Source organism: Sparus aurata, chromosome 9, assembly GCF_900880675.1.
Source record: "Sparus aurata chromosome 9, fSpaAur1.1, whole genome shotgun sequence".
Lineage (NCBI taxonomy): Eukaryota > Metazoa > Chordata > Actinopteri > Spariformes > Sparidae > Sparus > Sparus aurata.
In genome coordinates, this window is record NC_044195.1 from 1,107,461 (window position 1) to 1,124,677 (window position 17,217).

The 17,217-nt window shown below is 40.5% G+C and overlaps 1 protein-coding gene and 1 long non-coding RNA gene across 3 annotated transcripts in view; both read right to left on the reverse strand.

Annotated features, from left to right (window-relative positions):
• The window catches only part of itgb2 (integrin, beta 2), an 83,129-nt gene that overhangs the window by 34,895 nt on the left and 31,017 nt on the right, over positions 1-17,217 (reverse strand). The gene's annotated exons all lie outside the window — the stretch shown is intronic.
• LOC115588080 (uncharacterized) lies at positions 9,031-15,246 on the reverse strand. Its single transcript, XR_003985271.1, has 3 exons — positions 10,913-15,246; positions 9,660-9,808; positions 9,031-9,483 (listed from the first exon to the last, which is right to left on the reverse strand). It is a non-coding gene; the product is annotated as an uncharacterized LOC115588080 (long non-coding RNA).

A 17,217-nucleotide genomic window follows, 5' to 3' on the forward strand; every position in this document is an offset into this window, starting at 1 on the left:
ATAAAAAAAACATTATAATCTGTTTATAATTGTTATTATAACACATCATGAACATGTATAAGTAATTATAACACCAATTATAAATCATTATAACCTCATTATAACCGTATTATGATCGCATCATAATGCGTTATAAGAATGGGCTTTATAGAAAGTGTTACCAAATGGTCATACTAAACATATGCTACATTCATTTGGGACAATAACACTGAGCAAACTGAAAACAACACAAATTGACAAAGGAAACATTGGGTGTTTGCAGACCAAACAGTTCTATGGACGACCTGAGAGGAACTGCCAACATGGGAGTTTCCCGGCAACTATTCCATGATCTATTCCATGCAGCAGTGAGGCTTACTAACTTACAAGGGGACAATTGACCAATAGGATGATAGAGAGGGATTTGTTATTGAAGCCAAAAGAAGAACCCCTTTTAAACCCAGTGATAATAGGGAACCTGATAATGTTAATCAGAGCATGTGAGCGGAGCTGAGTGGCGAGAATTTCCGCTCCCCGCTTACGTGGGTGTTTGCTCCTTCGCTCAATCGCTCAAAATTATACCAAAAAGCTCCGCTCAAAGACCGCTCACCTAAAATTTCATTTGCTCCACACTCGCTCAAATTTAAAAGAGGGAGCAATTCCTGACGTTGCACCTATATGACTTGTCTGCTTGCTTTTTAAAATATTTTACAAACTCCATCTCTCAATGAATGACCTCCGATGTAGGCTAACCCTTGAAGGCACACGTGAGTCTGTGTGGACATCTGCATGCCCTAGACTCATGGAGAGCGGTATCGGAACGGAACTGGAGTGAAACGGAACCATCGCTCTGGCCTTTGGATTAAAACCCGCCTGCGCTCCGACTATATTTCACACGGTCCGCTCCCCGCTCGCTCCGCTCACATGCCCTGATGTTAATGAAATAAATGGAGTTTGTTACCTCCCATACCACCTGCAGCTCTTCATCTAACAGCCCCTTGTTGTTTAATTAGTGGAAAGCTTGCTGATCTCACTGTACACATTGCATTTCCTATAACTAGCCTGCTTCAAAGTAAAAGTCATAAGTAGGGCTGGGCGATATTGACTAATAGTCATATCCCGATATATTTAGGCTGAATATCGATATACGATATATATCCCGATATTTGTATGCAAAGTGAGAGCAAATGTTCAGTCAAAATCAAAGCCAAATATGACATGTGGGTGGGAATTTCGTCATTTTAGGGGCAAGTCCATTTGGCCTTCACTTTTTTTTTTGTCAGGGGCACCAAGGCCACATGACAGGGCACAAAGGCCACTGAGTAAAATTTGCTGATTTACCTTTCAGACTGACACCATAACATCCTAATTTATAATAAGACATGGATTATGTATTAAAACATTTTTTAAATACCAATATCAAGTTAATGTTACATTACAAAACACTTTTTTTTAAGTAGGGTTAGAGTGAGGTGAGTTTTGTGACACCTTACAGAATGTTAGTGTTATTGAATATTTCTCCCAAATAGAAATTCCCCAGAATTATGGCAAAGCACATTTTTTCCAAACAAAAAAATTATAGAATAACCAGCAGGAGACCACTGATGTGTGGAATGATTTTGGTGACAATACACTCTGAATAATAGTGAAGTTATTGAATATTTTTTGTAGTTTCTCTTTTCAGTGTTGCACTTTGTAGACTGTCCCTGCGCCCTCGTCTCACAGCTGGCTGACCATACAGACCAGAGTTAATGTCCAGACGCTCGTTTTGATTAACATACGGTTGTAGCTCGTTGCCTACCGTACTACGGTAGGAAAGAGCCGTCAGTTGTGTTTTAACAAGGTTTCACTTATGAGTTATTGATCCGGGAAGTTCGAATCTGTGAATATATTTCCAACTTTACCGGACTAAATCCTACCACATACGTCAGTTACGTATCATGTCAAAACCGGCTGAGCTCGCTCGCTCGCTGTGCTGTAAGTTTCGTTCTTCTGTTTTGAGTCGCTGCTGCTGTTTGAGAGACTTTCACGTGAGATCATCGTGATGATGAGACTCCACCTGCGCGAACCGCGGACTCACTGAAGTTACTGTGAGTGACTACTGTGCACTCAGGTGGCTGTAATTCAGGGCAAACTCGCTACGCTGACCGGTGGCCGTGCGATGATATTTTTTCACGGGGTATCAAGGCCAAAGTGTGGGGCAACGGCGGCCACCAAAGTGTTTGTTGAAGAGTACCGGAGTGTCTGTTCCAGCCCCTCCCCTCTCTGTGCATGAAGGAGGAGGGGCGGGGGGAGCAGTGCAGAGAGCTCCGGGTCAGCGGTTTGCCCGGAGCAAGGATCACAGCGCAAATTTGAACTATATCGATGTATGCGATATGGTCTAATTCCATATCACATTTCAAAAATATATCGATATAAGTTTTATATCGATATATCGCCCAGCCCTAGTCATAAGGCATTTTGCCACTTAAATGCTTAATGTAAAGCTGCTGCAGTAGAAGTTGTTTGTGTTAACATTATATTAACACACCACTGTACAAATACTGAGTGTTTTTCCTTGTAATTTATTTTTAAACCACAGCAACCCCACGTCAGGGTTTTAAACATGCAGGTTGCTGGTGCTGGCACCTCCGATCACCCAATCATTATGACTTACATCCTTCAGAGTTCCTGTGGTGCTTAAGCTGTACTACTCTGAAGTAGGAGTTAAAAGATTTTCTCAACACTTCAAAGTGGTTAGTTCTTGCAGGGCAAATACAATAAGAAAGGGGATTCTAAGAACTATGAAAAAGGACTGCGAAAAGGTTCCTTCCCAGCTAGCAGGGAATGTTCCCACAACATTGGCTAACATTCCCTACAAGTTCTTATTATGTTTTTAAAAAAATGTTTTTATCTAATGTTAAGAGAACATTTTAAGAAATAATGTTCCTATAACGTTAAATGTTAAGAAAGGAAGAATGTTTTAGGTGGAACATTCTGAAGATGTTTTGGTGATGTTGTTGAAGTAACAGATTATAGAATATTTTTCCATAAAATATTCCCATAATGTTACAAAATAGCAAAGGAAGAACATTCTTAAGGCAACATTTAGAAAATGTTTTTGGCATGTTTTTAAGGCCTCCAATTACAGAACGTTTTTTATAAAATTTTCCCACAATGTTATAAGATAACAGAGGAAGAACACTGTCAAAGCAACATGAAGAAAATGTTTTCAGAATATTATTAAGGCCTACCATCCCAAAACATTTTTCTAAAACATTCCCATAATGTGATATGTTAACAAAGGAAGGAAGTTTTAGCTGTAACATTCTCTGGATGTTTTGGGATGTCGGTGAGGTAACATATAATAGAATGTTCTTCTATAAAACATTCTGAGAATGTTACATGAAAACAAAGGAAGAACATTCCGAAAGTAACATTTAGAAAATGTTTTCAGGATGTTATTACGGTCTCAGATTATATCATGTTTGTTATAAAACATTTCAACAATGTTATATGATAACATTGGTGGAAAACTTTGTCTGCAACATTCTGAAAATGTTTTGGTGATGTTGTTGAGTTAACATATATTGAATGTTCTTCTTTAAAACATTCCCCCAATGTTATATGATAACAAAGGAAGCACATTCTGTAAGCAACACTTGGAAAGTTTTTTCAGGGTGTTATGAAGGCCTCAGTTCACAAAACATTTTTTCTACAACATTCCTGTAATGTGATATGTTAACAAAGGTATAACATTTTGTCTGCAACATTCTGAGAATGTTTTGGTGATGTAGTTCAGTTAACAAATTATAGAATGTTCTTCTTTAAAACATTCCCACAATGTTAGATGATAACAAAGGAAAAATATTCTCAAAGCAACACTCTGTTTTCAGAGTTCGGCATGTCTTTAAGGCAAGTTTTTTAATAAAACATTCCCACAATGTTGCACAATATCAACGGAAGAACATTGTCAAAGCAACATGCGGAAAATGTTTTCAGGGTGTTATTAAAGACACAGATTTCAGCACATTTTTTAATGAAATGTTCCCATGATGTTATGTGATAACAAAGGAAAAATATTCTCAAAGCTACACATGGAAAATGCTTTGATACCTCAGATCACAGAAAAGAACATTCTAAAATGTTCCTGAAATGTGATATGTTAACAAAGGAAGGATGTTTTAGTTGTAACATTCTTGGGATTTTTTGGGAATGTTGTTAAGGCCTCAGATTCCAGAACTTTTTTTAATAAAATGTTTCTGTATTGTGATATGCTCACAAAGGAATAACATTCTTACTGCAACATCCTAAGGATGTTTGGGGGACAATGTTTTATAAATAATTACCACAACATTACATGTTCACGAAGGAATAACATTATCACGTTCAGAACATCTTTTAGGATGTTATTCAGGCTTCAGATTACAGAATGTTTTTTTTTTTATAAAACGTTTCTGTAATGTGATATGTTAAATGACAGTGTGGTTGTTCAAAGTGCGCTCTATAGGTATGACTTAACAGGTTACATGTCAAATATTTAGGCCTATCGTTAATTAGAAGAAACTGGAAATGGGCTCTCAGTTAAGTAGACATGTCAGCGATCTATTGCTAACAGTGTGTCCAATTTTGCAGCTTAGGTAAATGTTTAAATGTTACCAATGTTAGCTTGTAACACCATATTTAGCAAAAAGTGTAATCGCATATGTCACATAAACCTACAGTTAATCTAAAACAAATGAGCTAAATATCTCATTAATATCTCTACGTTAGCTAATTAACATTAACGTTTTAGCACACCACATCAACAACCACCGATACCTATAAGCTAAGGTCATGAAAACAGAATCACCTCTTTGATTCGTGTCAATTTAAGCTGTTCTTCAGATTACAGAATGTTTTTTTATAAAACGTTTCTGTAATGTGATATGTTAACAAAGAAAGAACATTCTCAAAGCAACATTTGGAAAATGTCTTGGGGATGTTTCTAAGGCCTCAGATAACAGAACGTTTTTTTTTTTTAAATGTCATAAACCCATGCCAGCTTCAGGGAAGCAGGCTAAGTTACCTCAGAAAGCCAATGCAAGCCAAGACACGACCAAACACACCACAATGAAGTCGCTAATCCATCCAGACTCCCAGCCGTCCCAGGACTGATAAATTTGCTAGGTTGCCGTTTGCAAATGACTTTATCAGCTACAAAGCAACTAATGCCAGATCCATGCTGTCTGGCCACTGGCTGCACGCTTCTGTGCAAGGTTGCTGTCTGCAGTTGCCCTAATGGCCATCAGTCAGTGCGTTTACATGACACTCAAGAAAACCGAATTACTGCGTTAGTCTGACTATGTTCGGATTTTTAAGATGCATGTATACACCTTTGTCTGACTAAAATCGGACCGGATCGGATTTCGCATAGTCGAATTACACCACGTAGATTATTCGATTGAAAGTCGCATTACTCCTGCACGTATACATTTCCAGCGGATCGGATCGGATTTTGCGTTCTGCGCAGGCGCGAGATTTTTCACCGGGGCCGTGAGCCGGAAGTAGACGGACAGCGGCGGCGGCGGCGTCTTTCCTCCGAAATCACCGCAAGAAAGAGCGCCATTGTGCACCTACTTTGTGTAATTATCATGTACACCATATACGAAGTGTACAAAGATGTAGCTTCGTCTCGCTCTTCGTACGCCATCTTTCTTGAATGCCGAGGCAGCTGGTGACGTAAAGAGGTCAGCCGGAGGTGGCCCTGTTAACACTAGTTGAAATGGGTACAGCGCCACCTAGCGTAGGGGTATGACATGCTTTCGGCCAGTAATTCGATTTTCTCACCGGCATGTATACTCGGATAATTGCAGTTGTCCGATTGAGTAGCATAGTCGAACTATGGCTGTAGTCTGACTAAGCTGTGCATGTAAACGCACTGAGTGTCATTCTGATTCGAACACATAGGCCTAGTAGGCTTACCTTATCACAAGCAATCACAATCAATGATTCAATGATGTTCAGGTAAAATCAAACAAATCATTTTATGAACCAGTATTACAAATCACAAAATTACCCCAAGGGTTTTTTTAATATGTATTCTACAGCACAGGCTACATGGGACGGATTTCCTACAGGGTGAGCAATGGAGGAAACCTCAGGAAGATCAACAGAGTCGGATCCCTCTCCTTGGATTGAAAGACATGTAATATGCATGTAAAATGCCAGTATGGACAATCTGGGTGACAAAGTTAGAGATAAATTCTGGAGGATGACAATGTCAGATCAACACAACTGTTTTACAGTACGTTTTACATTATTGTTGTTGCCAAAAAGTTAAGTTTAAAGTTTAGGTTTAGAGTGCACATGTCTGGGGGATTTGCCAGTTTTTGTTGATTTTTTTGTCTTTTTGGTTCTAGCAGAATGTCTATTGGGGTAAGTGCAATTGAATAAAATGTAACCCTAACCCTTGTTTTAACTAAAAGAATATAAATGAATAACTCTGTTGAAAGACTTTTGAATATTGATGTTATCAAACTTTTATATGTGTTAATAGTCCAATTCAAATAGTTAAAGGTCCCATATTATGATCATTTCTGCTTCTTAACATGGTTCCTTGATGTCTAAATGGAATGTTAGTAACATGCTTTGGTCGAAAAAAGCTGAAGGATTGAGCACAGCAGGGTTCTTGAAACACCAGTTTCACAGCCCTGCTCCAGGTGGCTGGTTTCAGTGCCTTTCCCTTTAAATGTTAATGAGCTACTGCGTGCGCCGCCCATGGTGCCGCCCACCTTTTCCTGCCTGCGGAAGACGTGAGGACGGCATCATGTGACCATGGCAACGGCGGAGTTTGTGGGAGTAATGGCTGCCGGACAACAGACTACGGTCCGACCCAGAACAACAAGAGGCTCCACAAGAAAGTAAGCAGCCAAGAATGAACATTTATGTTTCTCAGTGGTTAGTAGTTAAGTTTGTTACCTCGACATTACTTTTATGTTACTGCTAGGGTTGCCAACTCCCTGAAAAATAAATAAGGGACCCCCCCCCCCCCCCCCTTTTGGGCCCTTTTTGTGTATGAAACGATTTCCAAATAATTTGACTCGAATGTGAATTTAGTTTGATGCATGTTTTTGAGTGATACGAATACACAGAAAAAAATATTATTCAACAATTAATTTTTTTGTGCTAAATAAAAGATATTTTTAACAGAAATCTGTCCTGCTTAACTTGACAGAATAAAATAAATATTTATTTATTTAACAGAACTGTCCTGCTTTACTGAAAACAGTATAAAATAACAGAAAACAATAGAAAGTTGTTACTTTCTTACTGATATATAGTGTAGTATATCAAGTGCCTGTGCAGTACAAATTATGCACGTCACATCTATCTATGGACTGTTTGAACTGACATGTATAAGGTTGTATATATGTATGTATAGTATAGTGTGTATTCTTTATCTATTATTCATCTAAGTATTACTTTTATGTATTATTTATCTATTTTATGTATTCATCTATCAATTGTATGTGTTTATTACACTAAAAAAAATTTTGGGCACAAAATACTGACATTTATTGGACTTAAAAAACATTCGTATTTTTTCTACATACCATATCTGCCTCTGGTGTTGCCTGGTGGACAACAAACCAGTCAAGGGTCCACCTGGTTGTCCCTCACGTGTAGGACACTAGATGCATGCTGTTTCACGTCAAACAGTTCACCATGGGCTACAGAAAAAGCGCGCCAGCAGACATCATCTACACTTTTTCCAGCCACGTTTTCTTTTTCTCATTCGAGTCTGTATTTTTGCAGCTTTTTCTTTTTTTATCGGGGGAGTAACGTTACTGCTAATGGTGGAAGGCATACCGTCTACAGTGTCCTGTGAACCGATGTCGTTGTGAGCCATGCTGGATTGTTTTGCCAGTTGCCTCAGTCTCTTGTCTTCTGGTATCTTCTTGCAAGCGACAGTACCTCGACCAATGAGAGGAGCCGGATTCTGCATTGTTATTCTCGTGTGTGAGTGTGCTGTCGGCTCATTGGTCACAGAGCAGGAGAGGGCTGGCAGTAAGATTACCGTATATTTCCATATAAAACGCCGTCATTCATTGATTCCATTGACATTTTAAAGACCATTTTGATTCTCACGGAAATACGGGACAAAGTGCGTCCCTTTTAAGTTCAATACAGGACGCGTTACTTTGTTTCTAAATACGGGACGATTACGTTTTTCAAGGGACAGTTGGCATCCCTAGTTACTGCAGACTAAAAGTTTTATGGGCTTACTGGCTGTCTGCCCCGCGTTGTTACTGATAACAGCCCTCTTCTCCTGCCTCGAGTGTTTACATCATAAAGCTTAGCCAAACCTCGGCTGGTGTTTACTGCTGTTCAGTTGCAGTAACGCGGATGCAATTTAGCAATAGCCGTTACAAGAGAAAAGCATAACCCCATATTATTATTTAGTGCAGTTCAGTGCAGTGACGACGTGTAATTAGCTACTGCCAGCAATTTTCAACAACTAGTTTTCAATAAGCCACAGTTGCCTCCCATCACCTCTTTACCATCAGAATAGTTTTTTAACCAGTTACAACGGTTTATAAACTTTAAATATATTACCAAAGAAACAATGCGACATGATTAGAGATCATAGTTTCCAATGAATGATAAAAATTCTGCATAAAAACAGGTGTTCCTGTGGCAATTGTGAACAAATGCCTACAGAACCCTAGAATATCTGCTGTATGGAAATACCACAATGAAGTGTGAACACTGGGCAAACATGGTTGTCATTTTGCTGTCTTTCTTTTCTCTAATCTATTGTCACTCACTCACCTTTCATTATTTCTAGGTTACACAAAGACTACAGCAGCCTCCTGAGCCACCATCATGCATGGTGGACTGTCCTGGCCTGTAACCTGTCTGCCTGAATGTATCTGCACTGCAGAATGCACTGAACATTTATCAGACAGACTATGGACCTTTACGTCTGAGGGGAATAGTGCAGTAAGCTTTTAGTCCCATAAATACTATTCATTTATCGTAAAAGTGTTAGGATTAAAAGTACATAACTGCGCCCTCTATCTTACATTGCTTATAGTTTTATTATCTTTTCTTTTTTTTTATTATCAAACGATGAAAACACAGAACAGTTAGGAAAGATGTTTTATTGTAAGAAACATTTGTAAACATGTGTTGACATGAATGAAATAATAACAAGAAAATAAATATCTGAAGTAAAACAGTTTGACTATATATATCAACTTCAATATCAATATGAAAATAATAACAAAGAAAGTATCTAGTTGCCATGGATGTAAACATTCAGTGCTGACTTTATATTGAATTGTGTTCAGTCAATATAGCCTACAGAAGCTTTGTAAGCTGGTGCTGGTGATCTCTGGGGTGGAGAGTGAGAGTTGTGCTGCGTGTCTGCGTGGTCCGAGATGTCTTCAGGGATAATGAGTTTCAGCACCTCGTTCACATATGGGGCAGGGTCCTGGAAAAGCTTCTCGAAGATCAGGTCCAACAGTGCATCACCTCAGTCTGCAGTGCAATAAACAAAAATGTATGTTTACAGGAAAATTGCAGTAGAACCAAAAAGCCTTGTGCTGCAGTAATTACTTAACCATCTTAAAAGAATTCAGATTTTAAGTGTTTGTGTTTGTTTTCATCCTTTTGTGTTAATTTGTGAGGTTCAAATAAAAGATTGTAAAACATACGGAATGTTGCCTCTGTCTTCGCTGGTTTGGCTCTGCACTCTCCCTTCCTGGACTTTGGAAAGCTCAGTTTGAAAAGAGGATCTCCTGATGATGTGGTGGCTTGTCCTCTATCAGCATTCTCACTGTAATGCAGTGCAGCCAGGTAGAGTCTTGAACAGTAAAAAGACAATCAAACATGAAAACAATTTCAAGAAATGGGCAAATGTTCTCAAGTGATCACAGTTTAATTTACCTGCAAAGCATTCCCAGATACTGATAGGAGTAACACATGACAGCACTGTTACAGTATTATTCGAGCACTAAAGGCTGCAACGCGTAACCTTACTCTAATAATCTGACCACTTTTTTTCAGTAACGAGTAATCTAACACGTTAATATTTCCAAACCAGTAATCAGATTAAAGTTATTTCTTAAAGTCACTGTGCCCTACGATTATTTTTGTCATTGTCCTTAGTAAAAATATATATTTTTGCTTTCTTCTTGTGTCTCGGGGAGTGATGTCACGTACGTCTCAAGTCACGTTTTAGCCATGAGGATAACTCGCGTGTACACCACGGAGCAACACAAAAATGGAGGTAGGAGAGAGATGCAGGTTTTCTAGCTGGAAATATGGTCATTATCTTTAAAAACAAGAAAGCACAAATACTTGGTCAGGGGCCCAGCCTAGCCCGGCCCGGCCCGGCCAAGGATAGCGGCAGGGGCTTGGGCAGAGAATCTAAACTCTATGTAGCAGTCAACAGTACACTGGTTTTGCCTCGGCTTATGCCAACATATTCCAGTTTACAAAACATTTTCAAATGCATTATTTCACAAAATCCTGACAACTTAGACCCGGTGGAGGGTGTGTGTAACGTTATGTACTGCTTGACCGACCGGGTCTCTGGGTTTGCATGTGGAGACCGTGTTGATCGCGAACTAGAGGTTCGTGGTTAGCATTAGCTTGGAAGCTCGTGATTAGCGTTAGCTTGTACTATGTGACACTGCTTGGTTAGTTCGTGTAAAATTGCTAAATAAACACAGGTAATATTTGTACATGCAGACACTTCCCTAGGACACGTATTACATAGTGTGCAAGATCAGAAACGCACTACACACAATGATTCTGCTGTAGCACCAACTTGTGTGGTCAGAGAAGCTAACGTTAGCGGTTAGCTGCTAACATTACCCTGTTCTCAATGGCAAAAAACACACCGTACATCACTCAAGAGTTCACCCTTATCTACAGACACACAGCTAATTATTTGTATACTTACATGTCCCTCATCTGCAGGTATTCCACGCAAAGTTGGAAGTTCCCCACCATTTAGAAAAAGTCTCTGGACTACTCCTGCCTTGTACTGACCGAGGTTGGAGAAACAGTCAGTCTGGAGGTGGTTAGCACACACAAACAGTTTTTGCTAACTGTAGCTGGGACGTTGCCTTCAAAAATGAATAAATCCATGCCGCTCTTCTGTCCTCTGCAGCTGGGACACGATGGAGTGTTGTGTGCTCCTCTTTACAGCCAACAACAGAGCACTTCAGGTTGGGCTCCGACATGGTGCTTTCATAACATAATGGCGGATCTCCGCGAAGGTAACGCTGTAGCTGGAGGGTGGAGCCACCTTAGGTATGCAGTGAAGGGAGGGGATAGTGTGTGGTAATATGCAAATGATCGGTCGACAACGTAGACAACCGAAGCCAAATTTGACTCGCTCATCTGGAAACTGCAGGAGGACACTGTCAGAAACCTGTATCTCACTCAAAAAAGCATGGATGGTCTTTTTTCAAAGTTTCTAGGCGTGTGGCAGCACCATAGACCCAAATTAACACACCAAATACCAGAAAAAGTCAGTTTTTCATAATATGGGACCTTTAAGGAAATTATCAGTGATCCTAGTAAGGACCTTTTGTCTTAAGATTAAGTAGGAATGCTGTCATAATGTTTTAATGTTTAAATATTTTAATGAAACGTTACTGCAAAACATTTATAGATTTTTTTCAAAGCTTGTTATCCAACTCTAAAATAGTATCATTCCAGGAACATTAAAAACTTTCATCTAAAAATGTTTTAAAACATTTGGGCATAATGTTCTAACAGGGCTTTTAGTAAACATTTTATGGAGGTTATCACAAAACATGTTTGTAATGTTTTTAGAGAACGTTATCTTCGAACGTGCTGGGAACTTAAAGAAAACTTCCCGCTGGGAACGTTTTCAAGGACATTAGGGCATAACATTCAAGCAATGTTGTCACTAAACATTTTAAGGAGGTTATCACAAAACATTTTTCTAATGTTTTTAGAGAACGTTATCCTCGAACATTCTGGGAACATAGAATGAGATATTTGGGGCGGCTGTAGCTCAGCCAGCAAGTAGAGCAGATCGTCTGGTTGCTGGTTGGAATCCCGGCTCCTCCGGGCTGGGTTGAGCTGCATGTCGAAATGTCCTTGAGCAAGATACTGAACCCCAAATTGCTTTTGATGTGCAGTTGGCACATTGCATGGCAGCTTCTGCCATCAGTGTATGAATGTGTGTGTGAATGGGTGAATGTGGCAAGTACTGTGAAGTGCTTTGAGTACTGGAATGCAAGTCCATTTAAAGAATTCGTCCTGCTGAGAACGTTTTCAAGAACATTAGGGCCTAACGTTCAAGCAATGTCGTCACTGAACATTTTAAGGAGGTTATCACAAAACATTTTTAGAACGTTTTTAGAGAACGTACGCCTCGAACATTAGGGGGACATTTAGAACGAGATGTTTGGGGCGGCTGTAGCTCAGTGGGTAGAGCAGGTTGTCTAGTGATCAGAAGGTCACTGGTTCGAATCACAGCTCCCCAGGGCTGGGTTGAGCTGCGTGTTGAAGTGGCTTTGAGGAAAATACTACCCCAAATTGCTCCTGACTTTGCATGGCAGCCTCCGTCATCAGTGTATGAATGTGACTGCTTCGAATCCCAGCTCCCCCGGTTGTGCGTTGAAGTGGCCTTGAGGAAAATACTGAACCCCAAATTGCTCCCGATGTGCAGTTGGCACCTTGCATGGCAAAATGTGTGTGTGAGTGGGTGAATGTGGCAAGTACTGGAAAAAGTGCTATATAAATGCAAGTTGATTTATTTGAAAATGTCCCGCTGAGAACTTTAAGGCCTAGCATTCAAGCAATGTTGTCAATGAACATTTTAAGGAGGTTATCACAAAACATTTTTGGAATATTTTTAGAGAACGTTATCCTCAAAAATTCTGGGAACTTAACTAAAACTTCCCGCTGAGAACGTTTTCAAGAACATTAGGGCCTTACGTTCAAGCAATGTTGTCACTGAACATTTTAAGGAGGTTATCACAAAACTTTTTTGGAATGCTTTTAGAGAACGTTATCCTAGAACATTCTGGGAACTTAACAAAAACTTCCCGCTGAAAACATTGCTAGAACATTCTCTGTAACATTCTCAGAACATTTTTGGAACAATAATTTGCTAGCTGGGTTGGGTCTAAAAATGCAAATTCTCACTGAAACACTTGTAAATGTGTAAAGTATGTGGAATATGATGGCAAACAAAGTTTAAATTAAATTCAACTTCATATGTTGTTGAAATACCAGATCTAGGGCCTTTTTTGGCACCTCATTATACACTGCCCTTCTCAAAAAACTTTACACACTTGAAGATTTTGTTTGACTTTCATGTACTGGTCTTTGTCTATTTGTGTTGTAATGTTGTCTCCATATTTATTATCTTATGTGTTGTGTCATTGGTTGGGTGTTGATACCTGACTGCAACTTAATTTCCCCCCAGGGATAATAAACTTTGACTTGACTTGAAGCCATTTTTTCTGATCAGCCTCACTGATTAGTGGTTTTGTTAGTTTAACCCCATCCCTTGAGTTCTCTTTGCATTATGTGTATGGAAATGCTCTTACTTTCATCATTAAACATAGCCGTGAGTTCTACTGCTTTTTTTTCTGTGATTTTATTCTACTAAATTGGGGATTAAATTACTTGTTGCCAACTGAAATTATTTAACCCCTGCTGTTATTATCCAACGAAATTCGGTGTGCATATTTGTCATTAGCAGATCCACAAAAAACCCTCTTGGACCCATACTGTCTGTCCAATTTGATTTGAAGTCGTCCATTTTGATGTGAAACGCCATTTTATGCCTCTTTTGAAAATTATCTCCTCCTAGAGCTTTAACACCACAGTCTTCTCTCAGTGTCATCCTCATGCCTTGAAGATGAAAAGTTATGGAAATCTTTCAGCTACGTCATATCTGCTGGCCGTGACGGTGTCATCCATTCTAATCCTTCGCAGTGAAGCCTCAAGACTTAATAACTTCTACATAAAATTTCCCATCTACACCAAACTGCTCAAACATGTAAAAGGTGTTGCCCCAAATACATCTCTGCATCATTTCTAAGTCGGCCATTTTGATTTGGCCACCATTTTGAAATATTTCCATCCTCATACTTTAGTTATTTCCTCCTACAGATTTAACACCACAGACTTCACGGTCAGTCAGGATCATCCTCAGACCTTGAAGATGAAAAGCTGTTAAAAGCTTTTGCTGATGTCATACCTGCTGGCCATGGTGGATAGCTTGATTTAAATCCTTCGCCATAAAGCATCAAGTCCTTGTGACTTCAACATACAATTCCCCAGCTCCACCAAATTTCTCAGACATGTAGAGGGTGTTTCCCTGAATATATCTGTGCATCAATACTGTGTCATATCCATAGCACCACCCACTGGACACAGGAAGTAAGGTTCACCTCAGTCAAATCACACTTTCTACATGCACTTACATGAATGAAATTGGGTATGCATGTGTGTCATGACAAGACTCACAAAAAACCCATTCAGACCCATACTCTCAGTCCTACAGGATGTTGGCTGTTGTTGTTGACACCCACACCCTGCCAGACACAGACACCACCCCCACTACTGACCAACACCCTGAAGAGAATGAGCCCACTGACCCAGAACAAGCCCAGGACCCCCAGCTGAACCACACCATCACTGATATGAAGGTGAAGTTCACAGAATTGGAGAGAGAGCTGGTACAATTAAGAGAGCGGTTCAGCCAACAGCCGACCCAGGACACCACAGGACATCAAGACTACTGTATCATCAGCACAGAGCTGACCAAGTTAAGGCAGGACAGAGACAGCTACAGGAGAGAGCTGACCACCCTGAGGACTGTGGTAAGAGAGCTACAGAAAGATACAGAGAACCACATGGTACTGCTGACAGCTCTGACAGCGGATGTGAGGGAGCTGAGAGGGAGGAGAGAGAGCTACAGGAGAGACCCACTGGTTGTCCCTTAGACTACAGAGAGATAGTATTCCCATCCACCAAACTGAAGGGAGTAATCCAGGGCAGGGATTCAGGACTAATGCTGATTTGGTATAAGGCAAACCTTGTACAATCAATAGAGTTAATAAAACAGGCTTCACTTCACACCCCCACAGGAATAACTTTTTCAAAACTGTCAACAAAAGCAGGCTCGACCTACTGCAGCTATGTCGATCACAGGGTCTATAATACGTGGTTAACCCTGTAAAACCCAAATACAGAAAAAACCTAAAAAATTTTTTTTTTGACCCTTCAGATGTTGTAGGAGTCCTCTGATGCAGAAATGAAAGAGCTTTTTTTAAATGTATGTACGTTTTTAGAGAAATGTTGTAATATTGCAACGTTGGGCTTAGTTGGGAGCAGAATTTCTGACTGTGTACTCATGTTCTCTGAACAACAATTCAGAACAACTAAGGGCTCATTTGCAGGGTTGATTGCTTACTTAGCCCCATAAAGGTATATAACATTAATAAAAATCACACATTCATTTTTTTATGAAGATTTTTCTTTTTTTTTTATTAAACATTTTCTACTTTTTCTAGTGACTTCTTCATTCCTTTTTTTCTTCTCATGGCTGACTTTCATTCTTAGTGAAAGTCCCCAAAACAGTTCTTGTCCTCTGAAAAGCAAAGGTGAACATCACACTTGCTGCACTGCATGTTAGTGTATCCTTTAATGCAGTGTCTGCAGCTTCCTCTCCCTGTCTTCACGGGGAAATGCGCAACTAGGTCCTTGCGTACATCCAATGGTAGGTGTGCACTTCTCTTGGATGGTCTCCTCTGAGGAGTCAGAGGGCTTCCTGATGTCACTGTTGCTGGGCTCCCTTTGTCTGAAGATGGTCGTCCTCTCTTTGGAGTTTGGAGCACCGTGTTCATAAAGATAAGAGAGGATGCTCGCTGTGCCTGAAGCTGTCTCCTGTTCATTGTCTCTTTGCTAGACATCTTGAGAGAGGATGATGGTGTGCCAGAAGATGTACATGTACCAGCGACGGGATTTGATGGGGGACCTCTATTTGGCTGTAAATGAGTCCAACAAATCCACAACTTGTACTTGTTGTTGGCACCAACAATAGTCCTTTTTACAAAGCGTCTCCGCATTAACTCCGGTACATTGGTTCGCCAATTCTCCGCCGATGGTGATTCACACGCGCTGCGGCTCCTTAAGAGGCATGACGGTACACGTCATGATGATGACGTCGGTGTTTCACCAGGTGTTCCCCCGTTAATCTAAACCCGCAGACAGTTTATAATCATATGGATGCGGTTATAATGTGTAGTGATTGAGATCCTGACCCACCAAACATCCTGGAAAGTTTGTCGCGCTAAATTACATAATTATACATAATCACCACAGACGCTGTCTGACTGAAAGTTCCCTGAAGTCTCGGTCTGGAGGGCTGACGGTCGCTGTGATTTATTTTCATCACAAACACTCGGTGAGTTAAAGTTTTTTGCCGGTGACAAACGCTGTTTTTTGAGCAGAAATGTGAGGAAGAGTCGGGAGGACAGGTGGAGGACAGACAGGAGGACAAACACTTCTCCATGTACAGCTGTGGTATTTGTTTTCTTCATGTAAGTTGCCAAAGACAGTTACAGTTACTACGTTACTTTTGTACGGTCCTGTAACATTGCTTTGTGGGACATTTCTCTGTATTTAGTTGAGTGAAGGACCTGTGCAGTTATCAGACTGTCCGACCGACACGCCCTCGCTCAGCGCCTCCGGATTATCAGTTCACACTGGGACGGCTCACCAATAATGCGGCCCTGATACTACCTCCAGAGGCGGATCAGCACTGGAGCTAAATTTCCCCCCTCTCCACATCTGAAACTTTCACACAGAGGAGGGTGTGGAGAATTGGCGAAGGATCCCCGCATGCAAACGGCAGTGTGAAAGAGGCTAATGTAAGGCCTCTCAACTTCAGTGTAGGTTCGGCTGGCTTTGTCCCAGCGTTGAATCTTCTGCACAGGTTCAGGTCCAGCAAAGGATGGCACAAGTGTGATGGCCCTGTTGTCAGACTATTTGACAGCACTGATGTTGTGATTACCCTCCACTCTGACGTCATCGCTTCCTCTCCCCTTTTTCTTCAAGCTCTTCTCATCTTCAAGGTCACAGTTGGGCAGGCGCACCTTCTTGGCTGTTCCCACGTAATGAATTCCCCAATGTTTTTCAGGCAGACAATACTGTCTGCTTATTGTAAGTCACTTTGGACAAAAGCATCTGCTAAATGCCAAATGTAAATGG